General features: G+C 42.4%; 1 non-coding gene across 1 annotated transcript; it reads left to right on the top strand.

Moving 5' to 3' along the window:
• The first annotated feature begins 993 nt into the window (after positions 1-993).
• Positions 994-1068, top strand: Trnas-cga (transfer RNA serine (anticodon CGA)). Its single transcript has one exon. It is a non-coding gene; the product is annotated as a tRNA-Ser (tRNA).
• The last annotated feature ends 24649 nt before the right edge of the window (positions 1069-25717 follow it).

The raw sequence follows: 25717 nt of genomic DNA, 5'->3' as shown, positions 1-25717 counted from the left end.
AAGAAAAAACTTCAGGCAAATAGCCTCAGAAAAGACTTCCCAACAATTACATATATATTACGTAGATGTTACAAAATTTCTTTTCTTAAGAAACGATTTTCGTCCTATAGCCGGTATGCATTTTATATATACTTTCCCTACTTCGGCCATCATCAATATTACTTTGCCCGCCCCGATAACCGAGTGGTTAGCGTGACGAACTGCCGTCCTACGGGCCCGGGTTCGATTCCCGGCTGGCTCATGGATTTTCTCCGCTCTGGGACTGGGTGTTGTGTTGTCATCATCATTTCATCCCCATTATCCCCATCTGACGCGCAGGTCGCCCAATGTGGCGTCGAATGTAATAAGACGTGCACCAAGGCGGCCGGATCTGCCCGGCAACGGGCCTCCCAGCCAATGACGCCAAACGCTCATTTCCATTTCCAATGTTATTTTGCTGTCGCAATAGCAAAACTCATTTACTTCTTTTAGTGTCTCATTTCCTAATCTATTTCGATCAACATCATCTGACTTAATTCGATTATATTCCATTATCCTTGTTTTACTTTTCTTGATGTTCATATCATAATCTATTTTCAAGACACTATCCGATACTTTCAACTGTTCTTTCAGGTCCTTTCACGTCTCTGACAGAATTACAATATCTAACTAAACTAAAAGCTTTTATTTCCTCTCCAAATTTCTCTTTGGGTTGCATTACTGTTTGCTCGATGTACAGAATGAATAATAAAAAAAGAATTCAATAGTGAAAAAAAGATAATATAAACTTTTGAAATGTGGTGCTACAGAAGGACGCTGAAAAATTGATTGAATAAGTAATCAAGAGACACTGAATCTAAATGGTCAAAAAACAAATGTTGCAACACTTTTCTAATAGATGACATCTTGACGCTGCAATAAATTATTAGTCTGGAAGAATGAGATTTTCACTCTGCAGCGGAGACGAGGTGAGGTAATGGCAGAAGTGAAGCTGTGAGGATAGGGCGTGAGTCGTGCTTGGGTAGCTCAGTTGGTAGAGCACTTGCCCGCGAAAGGCAAAGGTCCCGAGTTCGAATCTCGGTCCGGCAGACAGTTTTAATCTGCCAGGAAGTTTCAATGAAGGAAATGGTAGGGAAGGGGGGGGGGGGTGTAGGTGAGTGGAAGGGAGGCCAAGGATAGAGCGTAGTAAGCAGGTTCAAGTGGATGTAGATTATGCAGTGATTTAGAGGCAGACCAGTCTTAGAACTGAAGGGTTCAACAACAAAGTTAGCGATCCGATTAACCAAATATGAGTATGATTACATTTTTTCAGAATACCTGAGGACCTGGGCCCCATCTCATATTTGAGATTACTACAGTGAATATCCCCGCAATGAAGGGTGAGGGGTTTATGCGTACTTAGCTATTTTTCCTTTAGGGGCACTAGGCCATAGTCCAACGCACTTCTCTGATGGTGTCTTCACCAATGGAATACGAGACGTTACAAAGAGGTGTATGTCTTGGACCACGGCCTGATATCGATAAAAATTACCAATGAACGTTTAGCTCGTCAGCGGAGTGTCAGCTGCCATAAAATTTCAAACATTTTAAGAACGGGGACATCACTATACCCCGCAGCTCCGTCCTCGGGATGCATGTCAAGGGAGGACTGAAAACTTTATTCTCTCAACATCTCTCTCGTATTTTCCCAAAACTAGGCTATAAAGTGGCGTTGTTTCGTCTCATTGCCTATGACATAATTTTGCTGTCAGGGAAAGAAATCTTCGGATGCTTCGTTAGATAGCCATAGGAACACTACAGGTGTTATTCCTATCCTCTAGTCACTGAGGCGTTCAGATGTGCTTACAGAACGCGACGAATTACATTGGATTGGACCTCAGTTTCTGGCACTAACAAACTTGGATATGTAGTATTTTCTAGTTTTTTTTTGTGCCCAGTGGGATTTTATTTTTGACTGTGACTTCAGTTTCAGTCGACTTTCCCCGTCCATGTTGTCTGGAGCTGTGGTGGTGTCTTCTATTTAATAGTCGTCAACCAATCGGTCTGGCTAAAGGGAAGTTAAAGCCACAAGAGGCAGCTCTGACATTTCACTTAATTCCAGAAGCAAGACGGAAGAAGAATCAATACATTTTCATACGATCTGTCGAACTACAAAAGTCGGTCGACAGTGTAAAGAGTTACAGTTTGCTTGAAATCTCCCTAGAAATGGATAGGTGGCGTAGGGAAAGACATGTAACATACAATTCGTGCAAGAATCAATTGTTTAATAAGAAGAGCTTATGGAGAATTGCTCGGTCCAGAAAGGGAGGGCCTGTGATGTTGAATCTGTCAATTCAAGAACGAGAGCTGCAAATCAAATAAACTTTCAGAAGTGGGATTTAAATTCTGGTTGAAAGGATATAAAAGACTAAATTCCCTGGTGACACTGGAATTCTCAGTGAAAGTGAATATAGCATCAGGACTTGTTCAGTGGAATGTAGAACCTACTGAAAATACGATTGGTACTGTATTTCGGTAATTATCTCATAGAGCTCTAGTTCTCGCAAAAACAGAGTGTGAATAACATTCGCCGGCTAGAGTCTGAATTTCCAGAACGTGTAACTATATTTCAGCGCCGGTGTCAGATGACAGCTTTCGCATCCCAGTTCCACAGTTCGACTCTGCAACTGTGTACAGTCTGCAGTGAACTGACATTGTTTCCATTAATTATTCTGTCATACAAACACTGAATGTTGTTTCAGTGAAAAGAATACGTCCTCTCCCAATTGAATGGCTTTATTGACACAATTGCTGGCATGACAACATTGAATCAGTGGACGCGCAAACATGCGACGCACCTGATATGAACCTCGGGGACCAGTAAGCGTAGAGATTTAGCGACAGCCACCGCTACATTATCTGTAATGGTGTTATGTTAGATAGTTCACATTCAAACCTCCTCAGACGTTCTGTTTCTTAAGGTGTCCTCTGTACGGCATCGTTAACGTAATGTTGATTTTGTATGTGCTCATATCTTCCTTCCGAGCGCTCTCACATTAGTGATTAATGTTGTGGCTATGGTCTGAGGCTAGTGTGCCATCAGAAATAGGTCATTAGTGCACGAGAACTGGAGATGAAATGTTGCATCAGCCGTTATGTTTGTACTCATAGTGATACGCAAAAGGTTTCAAACTCCGCGCCAAATCTCTGAAAGTACGCGCGACGTCACGGAGAGAACTGCCTCAGGGTTCGGCACAAGCGTACACGCTAAATAGAAAACATTGACTGTGAGTACTCACTATCCATCACTATCAGGCAGCACAGTTACTGCTTCCAGTCCTCCATCATCTTCTGAGTGAGAATCATCGTAATCGCTTTCGCTGTGGCTACCATATCACCTAAACGTATTATTACTTTCATTTCATCTGTTTCATCGTCGAAAGAAATTTCTTGGTGTACTTCTCGCTCAATCTTTTTTGACGTGGTCGCACCGCGGAATTAAGTCTTCATTAGTCATGGAATTAAATTTCTTCTCGCACAGATGTCTTGCAGACAGTAGGCCAAATATTCGCTATTGGGCGTAATTCCGGGTGGTAAGGAGAAACCCATAAAGCAATGTCTACCATACCTTACTGACAGGTACTCGACGATCGTTGGGTTGATTCTTCGAACAGTCTCATACAGGAGAGGTTTCAGCATCTCATCCAAGAACGGGATATGTTCCTTTGTTAGACACTTTATGATATCGTTGTTAGCAGATTATATATTGCAGCTTTGTTTAATTACTATAGAAGTAGGTTTCAAATTAGGAATCACCTTTTCTCTAAACAATTGTCCATAATGTTGTTGGTTTATGCAGTTGCTTGATTTGACTTCCACATGAGAAGCTCTTCAGGAATAAAACCATTTTCACCGCCTGCATTTTCAGTGAGGTAAGTGACTTGTAAAAAATGAATGGGGTTTCCACTATCGGGATTCGTGATTGAAATGAATTTAGGCAATTAACAGAGATGGAAGTACTTTCACATTTCTTTAATTTAGTATTTTTTGAATTTTTATTAGTGTTGTCGGTTTGTTAAGTGTTTGAGGAGACGGTGAGTTGCATTATTGTACCGTGATATCTCATTTATATGTGATGATAAAATGAAAATTTCATTAATGTAAACATTGTTTTCCTCCCAATTTTTTTTATTTACCTCGAATAAACTACTCTTCTTCTCAGATGTCGCTTCTTTCTTGCAAAGTAAGTGAGTCTGCTTGATTTTTTTCTGAACGCAAACCTGATTTATTTAACCACTGCCTTTCACTCGTGTCGCTGCCTTGGAAGTCTATATCTTCTTTCAGCTTATGTTCAATTCTTTCCGCTGCAGGCATTCGTTTTTTAGTCAGAAGCTGTTACCAGTTCAACAACTGCTTCATTAAAACTGTCAGTGACTAAAGATGTTTTGCGTTTTTTCCAGAGTTACAAATTTCCTTCCTCTGCCAAATGCCGATAGCCTGCCTTCCGTTTTAATTTTCTTGATAGTGTTACACGAAACACCTGCGGCCACTTGCGCTCTCAGCTGAACTTGCTGCACCAATATGTTCATTCCTTGTGAGGACTCACCTTCCACAAACTCAATCTCTCGAGACTGACTATTCAGTTTTCTGTCTTTCAATTTTGAAGTAATAATAAGTGTTATAATTTTATTCTCAAGTCACTGCGCACTAAAGACAAAAGACTATCGAACGCCTACTGTATTCACAACGGACACATGTGACAATCTGAAGGCAGCCATATGCAATAGCACTCTACAGTGCCTCTTTGCACACGCGCAGTGGCCACCCGGCAGTTATACTGTAAGGACGTACACAGAAAGAAAGCGGCTATCGGGGCAGGGCCCGGCTAGAGGCGGCTTGCACTAGCACGGAAAATATCCCTTGTTATCTAATGAGGCAGCACACAATAATTGTAGCCGGATGGCGGCCCCGATACGGTCATACTTCCTGTGACATTCTCATTTAAGTAAGTCGGTGCGCGAAATTCGGAAAAAATACGTGCAATTGAAAATATGAGTCGTTATGATTTTGCGTTTGGTGCATATTACATTATGCGAATGAAATTCAGACTTTGGAGGAAGTCTCTATCTGTCTCCAGTCTTGAGAAAGTGGAATTTATATAGCGCTTAGACTTCCGACGGCACGCGAACAAGAGTGAAATATTCGTAACATACCTCATATCTCCTAAATCGTTCGAGATATCGATACGATATTTTGGCATGTGACAGCGCGAAAACAGGAGAGTGTTTAGCTGTATGGTTAATCTACAGAGCTTTCTTATCTCCGGCTATAAAGCAGAACCTACGGGATTTATTTTGTCTTTTCAACCGACCGCTGTAATTTTTTAGAGTTTTCGTCAGCTATTGACAAGAAAATTTGCTGGTATGATAATAAACGTTAAATTTCTTATGTTAAAGCGAAATGACAGCAAATCGACAGCATGAAGTCTTCCGTAAAGTATTAACCACCCTGGTCTCCTATTGATTCTTTAATTAGACATTTTGTTTCAAGATTATATTGTAACAACTACTGCAAAGCAATCTGAGAAGCGGGCGGCAGTGCCCGAGCGGTTCTAGCCCCTTCAGTCTGGAACGGTGCGACCACTACGGTTGCAGGTGGTTATTTAGGTTTAAATAGTTCTAAGTTCTAGGGGACTTATGACCTCAAATGTTAAGTCCCATAGTGCTCAGAGCCATTTGAGCCACCATTTTATGAGTTTGTGAATGTTTAATTGTGTTTCGCAAGAAAAAAAGCTAATTAAACTTGTCAAGAAGAGAAATGTAGCCTCTTCTTCAAACGAGGAAAAGTTAACAACTGTGACAAAAATAAATCACTCATTCTGTTTGCAATTTTGGCGGAATATTGTAACCCATCGTATTTTCAATAGTGAACGACTAGAGTGAACACCTACCAAAGCATGTTCTCCTCCATGTACTTTATCTGAGATACATGTAAATGATTCGCAGGAAATTGTGAACCGTATTTATGTTCCTATCATCGTTCAAAGTGAAGTGGTGCACAACGCCACCATAATTATTTATTGTGTTCTATTGTTACAGTATGTATATTTATAATATGTTTTAACCTTAATTACTAGTTTCAAATGGTTTATAAAGCAGTAACTATCTTGTTTTTGTAACACTGTTATCCACGGATACACAGGCACCAGATCTGTTGTTTCTTACAGAAAAATATTGTATTTTTGGTGCAGAGCATAACTGATGCAATAAAACTCTTTCGTAACTCTGAAGCTGGGAACACTTGCAGAAGCTTTCAACCTATCTGTCAAAATCAATATAACTGATGAATTAAAAATATTTATAGTGAGAACATTCACTTCATCAGTCTCTGCAGGGTTAAGAAGGAACAGATTGTGTGGTGTTTGCTGTATTTCTTCATATGTCAAGTATAGCTTCAGTGTAGAAACTTCCAGTCCCAGCGTGTCATTAGGTAAGATATATTGGATTACAGGATTACCCTAAAACTGGAACAGAATTGGCGATTTATTTTCATCTGAGTTGTTAAACGTTTTTAGCCACAAATTACCACTGATGACGATTTTCATAAACAGAGAAGGTTAACAAGTCAGCCCAAAATAATTCGTTCCTTTTGTTGCCCTTGCAGAGTAAACCTGGACCCCAGTGAATTTTTAATAATTGACAGGTGCTACTGAAAGTTAGCAAATAATTCCTTTCTGCACCTTAAACCTTCTGAAACAGTGGATTATTAAGTGAGGAACTGAGGAAAAAAAAGGTCACTAGCTTATGAAGTAGTATAGCCATGATATGAAAATAAACATAAAATTTTTACTTATGTTGTAGCAAAAACGTACAGCAAATCTCATTTTATCACCTATCAATGGCCCTTAAAAGTTACATTGTTTCATTACTTTATGAACCAGTTGATACCACCCATTAAGGTTACAATAGATTATTATATTTAACACATTAAAAGTTAATTACAATGGAGAAGCTCACCACATCTCTCTGGATGGGGATAGGAACAGTAGTATGGTACACTATATGCTGCAAATTATTTTCTTATTTCTCATTCACTACTAAATGTATGATGAGCTACAGGATTCCTGCAAAACTGAAACGAATTTAGCGATGTAGTATATTTTTGTTGGGATTGCTAACTTTTCCTCACCTGAAGAAGCATCATCAACCATGAGTAGAGGCTACATTCCCCTTGTTGACGGGTTTAATTTTGCTTCTTTTGCCAAAATGTACTATAATTCGGACAAACTCGCAATGCAGTAGCTAGTGCGACAGAATCTTGGAACAGTATGTCTCGTTAAATAAGCAATAGGCGACCAGAGACGTCAATACCTTATGGAAAACCTCATTGTATCAACACTTCTAAGAGTGCTTACGTCAGAATTTAGACATTTACAGTGATCTACAACTCAGAATTTAGTCATTTACAGTGATCTACAACATAATTACAAATTTCTGGGAAGGAAAATTTTTTATGTAAGAAGTATAAGTACTGACTAACAATACAAGACAGAGAAAGTACTTACTTGTTACGTATAAAATAAATAACAGGCCAGAAGGGCTTTAGTCACAAAATATTTAAAAGAAATATGTGACGGCGAGCCTGTAAGGCTCTGTTGAAACCTGTGGCTATATAGGTATGAGCAGCCCATAAATTTGTAATTATGTTATAGACTACTTTAAATGTCTAAATTCTTATGTAGACACTCTTAGAAGTGTTGAAGCCTGGTTAATAACACTAAAAAATTGTGTCCGAGGGCTCATTTGTTTCAATTTTAATTTATATACGCTCACTGAACCAAGCAGCCATGTTCTAAACTTTTAATTTCTCGTTGCACCTGTTTGCGGAAACGTAAGAGAAGAACATTCATGTTTATTTTCAAACTAGGGAATTCTCATTTCAATAGCTATCGATGGCCTTTTTGAAAAAAAAAATCACATTAATAAATGAAAACAAGTCAAGTAACAGGTATATCTTCGGCTATATTTGCGTAGATAAGTAAGTTCTGTGTGTTAAGCATATGGCAAAATAGTCTCCTCTTTGTGTACTATCATCTGCCTTAATCTCGTTTCTATATATATATATATATATATATATATATATATATATATATATATATATATAGGTATATTATGAATATTTCCTTCTGGCGCGTGTGTGGTCGGAAATGAACGTGCTGCATAAATTTCATTTTCTCGAGATTGGAGATGAGATAGAGACCTCTCAAGTCCAAACGAAAATTCAGTCTCTTAGCAAAGTCTCATTCACAGCAGTACATATGATGTGATAAGCAACCCAAACACAAAATCATAGTGACCCATATTTTTCATTGCAATCTTCTACGAATTTCGCGCAGTGTCTTACTTAAATGAGAATATCTTAATTAGTATGAGCATTAGCGAGATGATGGCACTTCATCGTGAAGTTGATATACGAGGGTGAGTCAAATGGAAACCTTAAATATTTTTTAAATATTGTTTATTGTGCAGAAGTTGTACAAAGCTGTATCACTTTTCAACATAATCTCCCCCACGCTCAATACAAGTCCTCCAGCGCTTACAAAGTGCATAACTTCCTTCAGGAAAAATCTCTTTTGGTAGTCCGCGCAACCATTCATGCACCGCGTGACGTACCTCTTCATCGGAACGGAACTTCTTTCCTCCCATTGCGTCTTTGAGTGGTCCAGACATATGGAAATCAATTGGGGCAAAGTCTGGTGAGTATGGTGGATGAGGAAGACACTCAAAATGCACGTCTGTATTTGTTGCGACTGTTGTATGGACAGTGCGGGGCCTTGCATTGTCATGTTGCAAAAGGACACCTGCTGACAGCAATACACGTCGCTTTGATTTGATTGAAGGCCGTAGATGACTTTTTAGGAGATCTGTGTATGATGCACTGGTGACAGTGGTCCCTCTAGGCATGTAATGCTCCAAAAGAGACTCAACATAACATTCCCTGCTAATGGTTCTGTTCGAAACTCCTTTGGTTTTGGTGATGGGGAATGGCGCCATTCATTGCTCGCTATCTTCGTTTCCGGTTGGTGAAAGTGAACCCAATTTTCGTCCCCAGTAACGACTGTTGCAAGGAAGCCATCACCTTCTCGTTCAAAGCGCCGAAGAAATTCTTCACAAGCATCAACACGCCGTTCCCTCATTTCAGGAGTCAGCTGCCGTGGCACCCATCTCGCAGACACTTTGCGAAACTGGAGCGCATCATGCACAGTGTGGTGTCCTGACCCATGACTAATCTGTAAACATGCTGCAATGTCATTATCACTCGGCGGTTTTCCTTCACTATGGCTTCAACTGCTGCAGTGTTCTGTGGAGTCACAACTCGTTGTGCCTGACCTGGACGAGGAGCATCTTTCACTGAAGTCACACCATCTGCAAAGTTCCTACTCGATTCGTAGACTTGCTGCTGTGACAAACATGAATCACCGTACTGAACCTTCATACGTCGATGAATTTCAATAGGTTTCATACTTTCACTACGCAAAAACCGAATAACAGAACGCTGTTCTTCCCTGGTGCAAGTCGCAAGTGGGGCGGCCATCTTTATACTGATACCGTGACGGTATGTGTGCACCTGCACTATGCTGCCACCTACAGGCCATTCTGCACGCTGTTTTGTAGCACGCTTACCAACTTACAGAATAATGGCGCGAAATTTCGATTTGTTATTACAAATTTAAGGTTTTAATTTGAATCACCCTACACATAACACAAAAATCAATTTTCTTATGAATAGTTTCTGCAAAGTCGTGTGAGAAAGGCTACAGAGCTAATACAGTGTGCGTGACGTTGTACCCATAAAAGCACTGCTGCACCTTGACTAGCTGGCTAACCAACATTCTCTGTGTGGGCCCAAAGTCGTGTATAGCTTCGCTGGACAGCACGGCGAGTCGGCACACCGACTAGAGGCATTCTTTCAGTTCTTATACTAAGCTTGCAGATATATGGCGCGGGATGTACATGAATGGCCCCTCCATAGAGTGGACGAACATTGATACATCTCAGTATCAGTATCGGGACTTGGGAGTCAGAGGGTCTGTATCTACCTGTGGGATACCAGATGGAGGTGAGAGGAGTGATTCCTTCTAATCACGGCAGAGGTATTATCGGAATGTCTGAAGGTAGAAGGAAAATTGCTGGCTCGACATTGTGGTATGAGTTTAGCGGGTAGCAGTTACACAGCCCTGCAAAACTTAAAGACAAAACAAGAAAAATGAAATAACATATTAACAACCTGGTGGAAATGAATGAAAATGTAATGTGGGAGCATCTTGCCAGAGGCCTACCATTCGTGCACAAAAAGCTGAACATCACATAGCGTGAGGTGAGTGTGACTACAGAGCCAAATGTGGATGGCCCCACCACACAAGCCAGTTGAATGAACAGCAAAAGATTGTCTGTGTCAATTAGCAAGCAGTTACATTGCAATGTGCTGGTATTTATCATTACAATATGGTCCAGAGACAACATCTGGATGATTTAATGTGCGGAACTGGAAGAAAGAAGAAGTGTAGCCCAGGAGATTGGTATTAAAGTATTGTGCTCCACATGTTAGCCCTGCATTTAGCCATATCGTAATTTTTCCTTTAAGAATGGTTAGTTTCCTGGGCGATTAAAGTATACTCAGTAGTAAAGCCGATTTATCAAAAAGGGAGAAAGAGGTAATGCAAATAATTTTAGACCTATTTCTACGCCAACAGTGTTTGCAAAAGTTATTGAAAAGGCTGTCCGCCCCGGTAGCTGAGTGGTCAGCGCGACAAACTGTAAATCCAAAGGGCACGGGATCGATTCCTGGCTGGGTCGGAGATTTTCTCCACTCAGGGTCGGAGTGTTGTGTTGTCCTAATCATCATCATTTCATCCACATCGACGCGCAAGTCGCTGAAGTGGCGTCAAATCGAAAGACTTGCACCAGGCGAACGGTCCACCCGACGGGTGGCCCTCGCCACACGACATTTCATTTTCATTGAAAAGGCTGTTTATGTACGGATATGGCTCTGAGCACTATGGGACTTAACTTCTAAGGTCATCAGTCCCCTAGAACTTAGAACTACTTAAACCTAACTAACCTAAAGGACATCACACACATCCATGCCCGAGGCAGGATTCGAACATGCGACCGTAGCGGTCGCGCGCTTCCAGGCTGTAATGCATAGAACCGCTCGGCCACTTCGGCCGGCTATGTAATGATAATTGATCATTTTATATCACACGATTTGCTATCAAATGTACATTCGGCTTTAGAAGTCGTTCAACAACTGAAAATGCTATATTCTCTTTTCTCTGTGACGTACTAGATGGGCTAAACAAGAGGTTTGGACATATTTCCTTGATTTAACTAAGGCATTTGATTGTGTTGATCACAAAACATTACTCCAGAAGTTGGACCATTATGGAATACGGGGATTAGCTCACAATTGGTTCACCTCTTACTTCAGCAACAGGCAGCAAAAGGTCATTATTCACACTGTTCATAACGGCTGTGATGTGGGGTCTGATTGGGGTATCGTCAAGTAGGTGGTGCCCCAGGGATCAATGTTGGGGCCACTGCTATTCATTATTTATATAAATGATATGCCCTCTAGTATTATGGGTAACTCTAAAATATTTCTGTTTCCTGGTGACACTAGCTTGGTAGTAAAGGATGTTGTGTGCAACATTGGCTCGGTTTCAGATAGTGCAGTACATGACCCAAATTCATGGCTTGTAGAAAATAAACTAACGCTAAATTACAGTAAGACACAGTTTTTACAGATTCTAATACACAGCTCAACAAAACCTGAAATTTTAATTTCACAGAACGGGCATATGATAAGTGAAACTGAACAGTTCAAATTCCTAGCTGTTGCGGAAAGTCCAAATTCAGGATCTTGTCCAAAGACATAATAGTGCCATTTTTACTATTCGAACGGTGTCAGAAGTGAGTGATCGTTCGACACGAAAATTAGTCTACTTTGCTTGTTTTCACTCGCTTATGTCGTATGGTATTGCATTTTGAGGTAGCTCTTCCCATTCTAAAAGGATATTTATGGCCCAGAAACGGGCGATTCGGACAATAAATGGTGTGAGTTCACGAACCTCTTGTCGACCACTGTTCAAGAGTCTGGGTATTTTGACATTGGCCTCTTAATATGTATTTTCCTTATTTTCGTTTCTTGTTTATTTCCAAGAATAAGCAGCTTTCACTAGGTTAATACTCGGCAGAAATCAAACCTGCATTTCGATCGGACTTCGTTAGCTATTGTGCAAAAAGTTGAGCAGTATACTGCTGCATCCATTTTCAATAAGCTGCACTCGAATTCAAAAATCTTAGCAGTAATCCACGCTCTTTGAAATCGAAACTGAAGAGTTTCCTCATGGGTCACTCACTCCTTCTATTCTGTCGAGGAGTTCCTTAAAAAGTAAGCTGGTCTTATTATATACTGTCAGCGTTTACTTAAACTTACGGACTGACTTTTTTCAGGTTCTTGAACATTTATTTTTATCTGTTATTACTTCTATTTTGGAATTTCATGTACTGACACGTTCCATGACCTTGGAGATTTGCTCCTCAATTTGGTCCTACGGAACTTGACGTGTAAATAAATAAATAAATAAACAGTGGTACAAACCACAGACACTGCTGCCTGAAAGAGAGGAGGCGATTGACGATGGTCAGGCACAGCAGCAGATGGCCGCTAGGTTCTGCAATAGGCAAGAAGGGGCCCACGCCAAACAGAGGATGGAATTGCAACCACATTTATTGCATGGAAAGACATCTCATGCTCCATAGTACCACGTCGGCTGCATAGGGTCGTGACTTTGCCTGAGGACCTGTACGTTGTGTTCAGTCTACACGGGCGCATCGGCGGCACTGTTTTGATGGCCGAAGGGCATAGGTTCAAATGGCTCTGAGCACTGTGCGACTTAACCTCTTAGGTCATCAGTCGCCTAGAACTTTTTTTTTGTCATCAGTCTACTGACTGGTTTGATGCGGCCCGCCACGAATTCCTTTCCTGTGCTAACCTCTTCATCTCAGAGTAGCACTTGCAACCTACGTCCTCAATTATTTGCTTGACGTATTCAAATCTCTGTCTTCCTCTACAGTTTTTGCACTCTACAGCTCCCTCTAGTACGATGGAAGTCATTCCCTCATATCTTAGCAGATGTCCTATCACCCTGTCCCTTCTAGAGTCCTCTTGACCAGAAATGCCTTTTTCGCCATAGAGAGTCTGCTTTTGATGTCCTCCTTGCTCCGTCCGTCATTGGTTATTTTACTGCCTAGGTAGCAGAATTCCTTAACTTCATTGACTTCGTGCATATCAATCCTGATGTTAAGTTTCTCGCTGTTCTCATTTCTAATGCTTCTCATTACCTTCGTCTATCTCCGATTTACTGTCAAACCATACTGTGTACTCATTAGACTGTTCATTCAGTTCAGCAGATCATTTAATTCTTCTTCACTTTCACTCAGGATAGCAATGTTATCAGCGAATCGTATCATTGATATCCTTTCACCGTGTATTTTAATTCCACTCCTGAACCTTTGTTTTATTTCCATCATTGCTTCCTCGATGTACAGATTGAAGAGTAGGGGCGAAAGGCTACAGCCTTGTCTTACACCCTTCTTAATACGAGCACTTCGTTCTTGCTCGTCCACTATTATTATTGTATATGACCCGTCTCTCCCTATAGCTTACCCCTACTTTTTTCAGAATCTTGAACAGCTTGCACCATTTTATATTGTCGAACGCTTTTTCCAGGTCGACAAATCCTATGAACGTGTCTTGATTTTTCTTTAGCCTTGCTTCCATTATTAGCCGTAACGTCAGAATTGCCTCTCTCGTGCCTTTAATTTTCCTAAAGCCAAACTGATCGTCACCTAGCGCATTCTCAATTTTCTTTTCAATTCTTCTGTATACTATTCTTGTAAGCAACTTCGATGCATGAGTTGTTAAGCTGATTGTGCGATAATTCTCGCACTTGTCAGTTCTTCCCGTCTTCGGAATTGTGTGGATGATGCTTTTCCGAAAGTCAGATGGTGTGTCGCCAGACTAATATATTCTACACACCAACGTGAATAGTCGTTTTGTTGCTACTTCCCCTAATGATTTTAGAAATTCTGATGGAATGTTATCTATCCCTTCTGCCTTATCTGACCGTAAGTCCTCCAAAGCTCTTTTAAATTCCGATTCTAATACTGGATCCTCTATCTCTTCTAAATCGTCTCCTGTTTCTTCTTCTATCACATCAGACAAATCTTCACCCTCATAGAGGCTTTCAATGTATTCTTTCCATCTATACGCTGTCTCCTCTGCATTTAACAGTGTAATTCCCGTTGCACTCTTAATGTTAGCACCATTGCTTTTAATGTCACCAAAGGTTGTTTTGACTTTCCTGTCCTCTCGACAATCATATCTTTTTCGATGTCTTCACATTTTTCCTGCATCCGTTTCGTCTTAGCTTCCCTGCACTTCCTATTTATTTCATTCCTCAGCGACTTGTATTTCTGTATTCCTGATTTTCCCGGAACATGTTTGTACTTCCTCCTTTCATCAATCAACTGCAGTATTTCTTCCGTTACCCATGGTTTCTTCGCAGCTACCTTCTTTGTACGTATGTTTTCCTTCCCAACTTCTGTGATGGCCCTTTTTAGAGACGTCCATTCCTCTTCAACTGTGTTGCCTACTGCGCTATTCCTTATTGCTGTATCTATAGTGTTAGAGAACTTCAAACGTATCTCGTCATTCCTTAGAACTTCCGTATTCTACTTCTTAGCGGATTGATTCTTCCTGACTAATGTCTTGAACTTCAGCCTACTCTTCATCACTACTATATTGTGATCTGAGTCTATATCTGCTCCTGGATACGCCTTACAATCCAGTATCTGGTTTCGGAATCTCTGTCTGACCATGATGTAATCTAATTGAAATCTTCCCGTATCTCCCGGCCTTTTCCAAGTATACTTCCTCCTCTTGTGATTCTTGCACAGGGCATTCGCTATTACTAGCCGAAACTCGTTACAGAACTCAATTAGTCTTTCTCCTCTTTCATTCCTTGTCCCAAGCCCATATTCTCCTGTAACCTTTTCTTCTACTCCTTCCCCTACAACTGCATTCCAGTCGCCCATGACTATTAGATTTTCGTCCCTCTTTACATACTGCATTACCCTTTCAATATCCTCATACACTTTCTCTATCTGTTCGTCTTCAGCTTGCGACGTCGGCATGTATACCTGAACTATCGTTGTCGGTGTTGGTCTGCTGTCGATTCTGATTATAACAACCCGGTCACTGAACTGTTCACAGTAACACAGCCTCTGCCCTATTCATAACGAATCCTACACCTGTTATATCATTTTCTGCTGCTGTTGATATTACCCGATACTCATCTGACCAGAAATCCTTGTCTTCCTTCCACTTCACTTCACTGACCCCTACTATATCTAGATTGAGCCTTTGCATTTCCCTTTTCAGATTTTCTAGTTCCTACCACGTTCAAGCTTCTGACATTCCACGCCTCGACTTGTAGAACATTATCCTTTCGTTGATTATTCAATCTTTTTCTCATGGTAACCTCCCCCTTGGCAGTCCCCTCCCGGAGATCCGAATGGGGGACTATTACGGAATCTTTTGCCAATGGAGATATCATCGTGACACTTCTTCAACTACAGGCCACATGTCCTGTGGATACACGTTACATGTCTTTAATGCAGTGGTTTCCATTGCCTTCTGCATCCTCATGTCGTTGATCATTGCTGATTCTTCCGCCTTTAGGGGCAATTTCCCACCCCTAGGACAAGAGAGTGCCCTGAACCTCTATCCGCTCCTCCGCCCTCTTTGACAAGGCCGTTGGCAGAATGAGGCTGACTTCTTATGCCGGAAGTCTTCGGCCGCCAATGCTGACTATTTATCAAAATTTAGGCAGTGGCGGGGATCGACCCCGGGACCGAAGACGTTTTGATTACGAATCAAAGACGCTACCCCCCTTTTTAAAATTTTTTTTTAATCTCATTTTGATCGTTTTCGTTCGTTGTATTTGCTCGGTGCGGACGACGCCCAGGAACATTGTCGAACATGATCTTTTTGGTGGTCGAGTTCTTACGGTGTGGGGAGGCACAATGTTACATCGGCGTATTGACTTCCAAATCTCTGAATACGGTACACTAATCGATTAACAGTCTCGCGACGTCATACTCCTTACCAATGTGCGTGTTTTTAGGTGCGCATTCAGCACTTGTATTTATGGATGACAATGCTCGACCGCCTCGACCTGCGCAAAGAAGGAACTCTGGGAACGATACGACATTCGGCAAATGTTCTGGCATGACCGTTGCCCTGACTTGAATCCCATCGAGTATGCGTGGGGGAGACTTTTTTCACAAGTCCACATGCACCATCGCCCATCCAACTGTTGACGACAGCACTCGTGGAGGAATGGAATGCCTTATCTCAAGAACTGCTTATCCACTTTGTGGTCAGCATGGGAGCACACCACAGAGCATGCGCTGCCGTCCGTGATGATAACACACCCATGTGCTTCCTTTTTGTAACTATACCGTACAGGTAGTGGTACAGCTGTCTTCAGCTGTTTGTGATCAATATTTGAAATATTCATTTAATGAAGTACCATAAAGACTTTTATAATAAATTTGCACAACTTTAAAAATGTTTTGCACATTCACTAGTTTTAATAGACTGCTAATCTGTAAATGAGGTCAAAATTAGATGGCTTACAAGAAACATAAAAACATCGAAACAACAGGTAGCAGACGCCCCCCCCCTCCCAACTACACACACATAATGCTATAACAACGCGAGTAAAAACATTTCAGATGGCTGCTCGCCAAAGAACATAAACTAAATAATACAGTTTTGAAATTAATGACCGAGTCAGATTATTATTAAGTAGGCCAGAGCACCAGATACGAACTTGCTTATGCGAGAACTTGTTCTAAACAACAGCACCTACATTTTAGTCAATAAAACATTATAATTTACCTACTATGTTACCACACACGACTGTTATTGAAGCAGTTTGAAAAAGCAACAAAAGGCACAATTGATTTCAAAATATGGCAAAATAAATAGACTTCGTACACTGAACGAATTCATGAGAACAAAATTAACCATAGCAAACAAGTCTTCAAACATTATCACTGCAAGAGAGAATAAGTTCGAGAAACAAGCTTTCTAGTAGAAATATAACAAGGTTAGTTTCTATTACGGCATTTTACGGACTATAAGATGCACTGCTTCTTCGAAAAATTACTTCCAAAATTCAGGTGCATCTTATACTCGAAATTAATATAAAAATGTCACGTGTTTGGAGGGAATTTTAAATCAGTTTGAAAAATGTCCATATAATCGATGCTGCGGGAAACCTATCTCTATATGCCAACACTGGATTCAACTTGCAGCATCAGCGCACCGACGCGACGAATATGAGTTGCAAGGATTCACAAACTTGAAACTTCCTGGCAGATTAAAACTGTGTGCCGGACCGAGACTCGAACTCGGGACCTTTGCCTTTCGAGGACAAGTCCTCTACCATCTGAGCTACCCAAGGAAGACTCACGTCCCGTCCTCACAGCTTTATTTCTGCCAGTACCTCGCCTCCTACCTTCCAAACAAGCTCTCCTGCGAACCTAGCAGAACTAGCACTCCTGAAAAAAAGGATATTACAAAAATGGCTCTGAGCACTATGCGACTTAACTTCTGATAAGTCAGAGGACCAAACTCAGAGCCAACAAGCAGCCCACTCCTCTCGAATATCACCAAGGGCGCCGCCCACCTCAAAGTTGCCACGGATGTAATCATCAAAAAAATTGTTCAAATGCCTCTGAGCACAATGGGAGGTCATCAGTCGCCTAGAACTTAGAACTAATTAAACCTAACTAACCTAAGAACATCACACACAGCCATACCCGAAGCAGGACCCGGACCTGCCACCGGAGCGGTCGCTCGGTTCCAGACTGTAGCGCCTAGAACCGCTCGGCCAATCCGGCCGGCAAGGATATCGCAGAGACATGGCTTAAGCCACAGCCTGGGGGATGTTTCCAGAATGAGATTTTCACTCTGCAACGTAGTGTGCTCTGATATGAAACTTCCGGGCAGATCAAAACTGTGTGCTGGACCGAGACTCGGAGGACCTTTGGCTTTCTCATTCTGGGAACATCCCCCAGCCTGTGGCTAAGCCATGTCTCTTTCTTCCAGGAGTGAGAGTTGTGCAATGTTCGCAGGAGAGCTCCTGTGAAGTTTGGAAGGTAGGAGACGAGGTACTGGCGGAAGTAAAGCTGTGAGGACGGGGCGTGAGTCGTGCTTTCGTGCTTCGGTAGCTCAGATGCTGCCGGCACGGTAGCTCAACGTGTTCGGTCAGAGGATTAGCGGATCAACGAATAACCTGAACGAGTGTCTTGAGACGTCCGCTCCGAACATTACAACGAACAACATAGAACAAAATGAGAGAGAGAGAGAGAGAGAGAAAGATGGTCGAGCACTAGCCCACGAAAGGCAAAAGGCCCGAGTTCAGTCTCGGTCCGGCACACAGTTTTAATCTGCCATGAAGTTTCACATCAGTGCACACTCTGCTGCAGAGTGAAAATCTCATTCTATTCACAAGCTTGCTAACACTGTCTCCGTCCCGCGTTGCCATGACAAAACCAGAAGACTGTCTGGCCTCTGATGCGTCGCTGCAGTCTACGGTCCAGTGAATGTGAACTGAAAGAGATCTGTGTCATAGTTAACAATACAATATTTTTGATAGTAGCTATTTAGTAAAATGAAAGGCATTCAGATGACGAGAGCTATAAATTAAAAGTAATAGCATATGAAGAAGAACATGGGAACAGAGCAGCTCAGCAGCATTTCGACCCTCCACCAACAGAAGAAAAACATACACGATTGGTGGCCTAGCATAGAAGAACTGAAAACAAATTAGGAAGACTGAATGGGCAAATTGGGGACTGAATGAGAAATGATTATAACTAGAAGATCACAATTTTCAGGGATTTTAAAAGTCAGTTCGGTTTTATAAACTAAGAATTATTTTAGTCTGGCTTTGCTGTACAATAAAAATGTCGTGTCACTAGGGCCTCCCGTCGAGTAGACCGTTCGCCGCGTGCAAGTCCTTCGATTTGACGCCACTTCGGTGACTTCCGCGTCGATTGGGATGAAGTGATGATCATTAGGACAACACAACACCCAGTCCTTGAGCGGAGAAAATCTCCGACCCAGCCGGGAATCGAACCCGGGCCCTTAGGATTGACACTCTGTCGCGCTGACCACTCAGCTACCGGGGCCCAACTGCTAATAATAAAAATAGTAAAAATGTTTCTTAAATTATTTAAAAATTAAGCTGCGTCTTATAGCTCGTAGCCTCGTACAGTCCGTAAAATACGGTACACGCGCGCAAATCACTTGGTAACAGCTAGAATAGCATGCAAGGTTCCCTGTGTACTCCGGGACAGCTTCACTGAATAAATAAAAAATCTTATCTAGAATCACGAGTAATTCTGTAACAGGACCAAGCACGCAGCAGTAATCAGTAATGTCTCTAGCACTGCCTACAATCGTACGTACACAGAAATGATTCTGCTCTTTCAAGTGAGCACACTGCCGATCATAACAAATTGCACCAGGGCGTTAGGGAACCACTGTAACACACCCACACTTTCACACAGCTCGAGACGCTGCCGAAAGCTATGCCGTCCAGAGATACAGGATACATGGTTGTTACAGCAAACACAGCCGGCAATGCCAGCCGGGAATGCTCGGCCAACACACACTTCGTATCGGCCGTCGAGTATATAACGGCTACCCAGGCGTTCCGTGAAATCCAACATGATCGACGATGCTTTCTGAAGTGCAGTCTTCTGCGGTGCTCAACGTTCTCCCGTGCCTTCCCACACCAACACCAGGTAGGACAAACAAACCGAAGCAGGCGTACCGTATTGCTACAGGTTACCCAGCATATACTCTCAGCGGCTGCCGGGTCAACCACGGCTGCCCATGCATGCGGTGGAAACCATCCAACCCACTCGTTCGGCGGTGCCTCAGATTCCCTGTGATGTGCCCTCTTCCGCGATGTCCCAAGTTTTCCCTTGTAGCTCAGCACGGCCTCTCTTCTTAGCCCTTGAGGGCACTGCTGTCTTGCCCTGGTGCCTCCACGGTTGTAATACCGGGGTCCTCAAACCAGAGCGGGTGATGACATCTAGTGGCTGCACGATTATCTCCAGGCAACCATCATAAGTCGCGGTGACTTCAGCTTAATTGAATGCCTCTGAATAAAAGTGCCATTTCTGTTGGTCTCATTCCGTATGTGCTACATACATATCAATGGCAGTCGGTACCTCCCTTCCCGTGGTTACGTGCCTCGCGGCTAGCTCTCCATTCCACGCTTACAGACTCCCACTCAAACAACCACAATTACAAATTGGTCTAGTAGATATTGAAACGTGGCAAGAGAGAGCTGCTACACTTTCTCCAATCCCGCTCCTTAAATAAACATATTTTTTTTTCTTTCTTTATGACAGTTTTTTGCACATACGGCACGCCATGTTCACACGGAGTTGCTAAATTCCTAGACACGGTCTATTCTCCTAAAGGTAATTATTCAGTGTATGGGTTGCAGACCACTGATGTTAACAAAATAATTAATTTTCGAGGAAACACTTCATTTAAATAAATATACGCCATTTAAAAATTATATAAGCCACGGGCTCTTCAGAATTCGGCTCTACTAATAATTAGTTCTTTCCGGATCGTCATACCTTATTTCAAAGACCTCTTTGTTCTCTTTCAAACACCTGTTTCCCCTTTTTCAAAAATGTAATATCTGAGAAGCTATTTCTTTCCTGCCTCGGGAATGGATGTGTGTGATGTCCTTGGGTAAGTTAGGTTTAAGTAGTGCTAAGGAACTGATCACCTCAAAAGTTAAGTCCCATAGTGATCTGAGCCATTTGAACCATTTTTGCAGTTTTGTATGCCCAAATTCCTGCTTTCATAAATGGGTAGTTTTTATAAATTAACAAATTAGGTAGCAAAATTTTCATGTTGCGGAATTTAACGTTCCAGAACATTTTGTAATGTCACTGTAGCCCCAGGTGCATGTCGAGACTTTCTCCCTCATATAAAATAGGACCATTATTTGTACGAGTTAAACAAATTTACCTCACTGCTTAACATGTTTATGATTTTTTTCCCTTTTTTATGTTACCGTGTTTTTATGTTCGTATTTTGACATTTTTTAATATTTGTCTTACTTGTGACCGTAACAACGAAGCCAGAGTCAGTATGTATTGAATTTCGAGCACGCGAGGTTTCAGTCAGCGCAGCTAGCATTCTGAGAGCTAAGTCATCATCTTAGTTACCTGTTCACACTATGACATTTTGTTATATCGACTTTATCGATTCATATTGTTAAAGCAGTATAACTGATTGCAAGGAAGCTGATCATTGTGTGTTCAATGACAATAAAAGTGAGTTGAATTAAAAGTAAACTCAACAGTGTTGTGTTGAACCAATGTTAACAGTTTAAAGAACCTCATCAGAAGAAGATTGGTGAAGATGCAAACATACGAGACATCAGAAAAGGTCTATAAAGTTCACGAAGTTACTTGTAGTGGCTCCCTTTCTTAAAAGTGTGGTTTTGGATTTAATTAAATATTATTCAATCCCAAGCGCATAAGTCAGAAGTAACGTAGTTCTCGCAGTCGGTTTATGTTGAACCATCTAAATAAGGAGACTAAAACAATAATGTACTATCCGTTAATTAACAATCTTATACTGGAAGGTGGAGTCCTAGGTATGGCAATTGATTAATAATGTTTCGTCGTTTCGAAAGCCAGTATTTAAACCAGTACCAAAAATAGAATGGTAGCAACCGGCCGCTGCGTTATTCCCGGCCCACAGGCGCCATTGAATGCGGATATGGAGAGGCATGTGATTAGCACTGCTTCCCTGAACGGAATGGACAGTGTCTTGAAAGGAGGATATAAGATGAACATCAACAAAAGCAAAACGAGGATAATGGATGCAGTTGAATTAAGTCCGGTGATGCTGAGGGAATTAGATTAGGAAATGAGACACTTAAAGTAGTAAAGGAGTTTTGATATTTGGGGAGCAAAATAACTGATGATGGTCGAAGTAAAGAGGATATAAAATGCAGACTGGCAATGGCAAGGAAAGCGTTTCTGAAGAAGAGAAATTTGTTAACATCGAGTATAGATTTAAGTGTCAGGAAGACATTTCTGAAATTATTTGTATGGAGTGTAGCTATGTATGGAAGTGAAACATGGACGATAAATAGTTTGGACAAGAAGAGAATAGAAGCTTTCGAAATGTGGTGCTACAGAAGAATGCTGAAATTAGATGCGTAGATGACATAACTAGGTGTTGAATTGGGGAGAAGATGAGTTTGTGGCACAACTTGAGAAGAAGAAGGGACCGGTTGGTAGCTCATGTTCTGAGGCATCAAGGGATAACAAATTTAGCATTGCAGGGCACCGTGGAGGGTAAAAACCGTAGAGGGAGACCAAGAGATGAATACACTAAGCAGATTGAGAAGGACGTAGTTTGCAGTAGGTACTGGGAGATGAAGAAGGTTGCACAGGATAGAGTAGCATGGAGAGTTGCATCAAACCGGTCTCAGGATTGAAGACCACAACAACAACAGTGATCAGCTCACCGCCTCCCCGGCCGTATGCCAGTTTATGAGACCAGAGCCGCTAACTCTCAATCAGATAGCCTCCCAGTTTGCCTCACAAGGGCTGAGGGCACCCCAGGGCTCAGTAGACCGGATGGTCACCGATCCAAGTGCCATCCCAGCCCAACAGCGCCTAACTTCGGTGATCTGACGGGGGCTGGTGTGACCATTGCGGTAAGGCCGTTGGGAACTTCAGTCCCTCAAAATATTCCAAGATAACTGCAGTAGCACTAGGTCTGTCGTGTATCGGTCAGGCGAGAGCGAAAGAATACAGCGTCTGACTCTTACAGTGTCCAATTTTGTCTTGCTTTTTGCTCAGAACCACCTGTCCTGGATGCTGTGCCTCTAACACGTAAGACAATTGTTCAGTGCATTCACATGAGTTTCCTGCCTCCCATTCTCCAAAACACGTAGCTGGATGGCGATTCGGACGGTCTTAGCAGTGAACATGAAACTTCTTTTTTTTTTTTTTTAATTTCAGAATTATTACAGTGGATATTTTCCCATTTGTAACCTTTCACCCACCACTTAATTACAGTTTGATACCCGTAAAAGTAGCAGTACGTTTGAAATGAATATTTTTGAGGGTAACAGAAGAACGTATGTCACTCGACCTTACACACTTGACTCTATCCATACGTTCGGAACCTTCACACATCAAGCAGGAAATGTATGCAGTGCCGCTAGCTCTGAATAGTTAACTGAGCGCCGTTTGCTCAGTTCCAGTGTTCCCTCGCACTGGGCGCACTCTCTGCGATCATTTATGCAGTTAAATAAATTCCAACGCGCCATTACCTTTTTACAGCGCACGGCCAGTAACCGAACCAGAGGCGTCTCTAGCCCGCGCGAACCCTCTGTGTCTCGGCGCGCGGAGAAAAATAAGATCGAGATGGCGCGGCAGGAGGTTCGGTAAAAGCCAATCAGGGGCGGCGTCCTCGCGGGACTTGTCGCCGCTGCAGCATTCCAATCAGCGGGGGCGGAGCGGATGGGGGCGGCGTGCGCCGCTCCCATCGGAAATCGAACTCTGAGACACCGGCAGGTCTCACCGGCCGGCCGCCTCGAGCCTCGGCCGGTTGTCGCCCTTTCCGCCAGCGCCGAGCGTGCGTGCGTTTACGTGGCCGCACTCACACGGGACGTGGATGGGGGCGTGGTTTCCAGCGCGGCTTGTGGAGCCATTATACGGTGCGTGCTCGCCTGCGTGATCAGAGACCGTGGGGGCATCTGTCCGCTACCTCTGGCAAGCAATGTTTTATGCTCGCAACGACACGATTTTTTGTAATCTCCATTTTTCATATCCATCAGTCACAATCGTTCGGCATAATCACAGCTGTAGCTTGACGTGTCAAACAGGATACGAATTTTAAGCACTGGCTTTTGCTCCTCTTGTATTCTACATCTACATCTATACAGACATTCCGTAACCCACCATACGGTGCGTGGCGGAGGGTAACCTATACCGATACATATATATATTGTACATAAATTGAGCCGTAGTTGTGTCCGGCTCTTCGAAAAGCGCGCCAGGCGGAATGCTTTCGCTTCGCGTCGTTTGTGGTGGCGTTTGCGGTTTGGCGAGCTGTTTGGATCGCTACCGCCCTCTGGCAGGAGGTGGAGCAAGGGTACAGTCGCGTGACGATCGACGAGTACGTGCTGGGCTGTGACCGAGAGAGGTGGTGGCGCGAGCGGGGCCCTGTTGTTGGGGGTCGTCAACTGCTCGCCACGTGCTAAGTCCGCCTTATCCGCACGTACGTGGCTTATGAAGCTTACAAGCCGTGGTGCAGGAGATCGGCGTGTGGGACCGGATGTCTTCTTATCGCCCGTTGAACCACTGGCAGCTATCGGCTCTGACGAGCATAAGGAAGAGCAACGTGGTGGAGTCTGAGAAGTTGAACACACCAGTGGTTTTGTTGGAGTCGTCCGACCACAGTTTTCGTTTGCCTGTCCGCGGGAATGTGGTAATTGCTTCTTGGTCGGGCCGTTTCATTCACACCTTGATTGGGTGATTTAGGGTCGGTGTCGTGTCTCTGTGGTTCAGTCTGCACAGGCACCGCCCTTGCTACATATTCTGGTTTTGGTAACTTGGGGAGATGGTGGCTTGTAATGCAAGTTTTGGGGCTGAACTACTGTGGCCCTGTAGGCCACCAATAACTATTCCGACTATTGTGATCTGGGCCCCTTTAGACGTGTCACTCCCTCACCCAGCTAAGTAAATTTTTTTTTGGGAACTGCCTTTAATGTGAAGGTTTGTCTGTTGGCTTCTTCACATTTATCTTGTAACAAATGACAGGTGTAATATAAGTTATTTAACTGACGAGAGACAACTATTTTAACTTCAGTACAAACTACCTACTTAAACGTTCTCTCTCTGCCTCTCTGTCTCTTTTTTTATTTTTAAGGAATTGTTCAAGTTTAAAATCTTATTATTGGGAAGTTGTTAACGTCATACCTTGCACTCTCTTTTTCATAAAGAAAATTTGTCAGCTATTGGAAATTGTTTTGGAATTGTGTTTTTTTAAAAAAATGCCAGACTTAAAAATTTATTATTGAGAAAGTCTTTTAAAATAAAAAGGCATCTTTAGCAGTGTGTGTTATTTCACCAGCACCTGCTGGCCCCTACTTCCACGATAACGTTTTGGAATAACATGTGTACTTGAGCTGTTGTTTGCGAACCGTCCTAATTGATGGTTCATAAATGTTACATAATTATAAATAATTGTTCTGTTTTACTTTTGTTTGCAGTTTTGGGAAACTGTATAGGTCTTTGTCTATGATGTCTTTTAAACTTGAAGGTCATCTCTGTACCGCGTTCATCTACAAAAAAGCATTTACCCTTTAATTGTATAGATAACCATTGGCGTAAAGCCATGGCAATTACAACGTTCTTGCTATTTACAAAAAGTAGAAACGTAAAATCTCCGGAGTACGTGTCTAAGCCAACATTCAACATTTATGGCGACTTCTATCTGGCGAGCACTAATATGTTCTAGCAGGGTGCAAGCTAAATCAAACAGAACAAGAAACCTG

Source organism: Schistocerca gregaria, chromosome 3, assembly GCF_023897955.1.
Source record: "Schistocerca gregaria isolate iqSchGreg1 chromosome 3, iqSchGreg1.2, whole genome shotgun sequence".
Taxonomy (NCBI): domain Eukaryota; kingdom Metazoa; phylum Arthropoda; class Insecta; order Orthoptera; family Acrididae; genus Schistocerca; species Schistocerca gregaria.
This window is presented reverse-complemented; position numbering and strand designations above follow the sequence as displayed.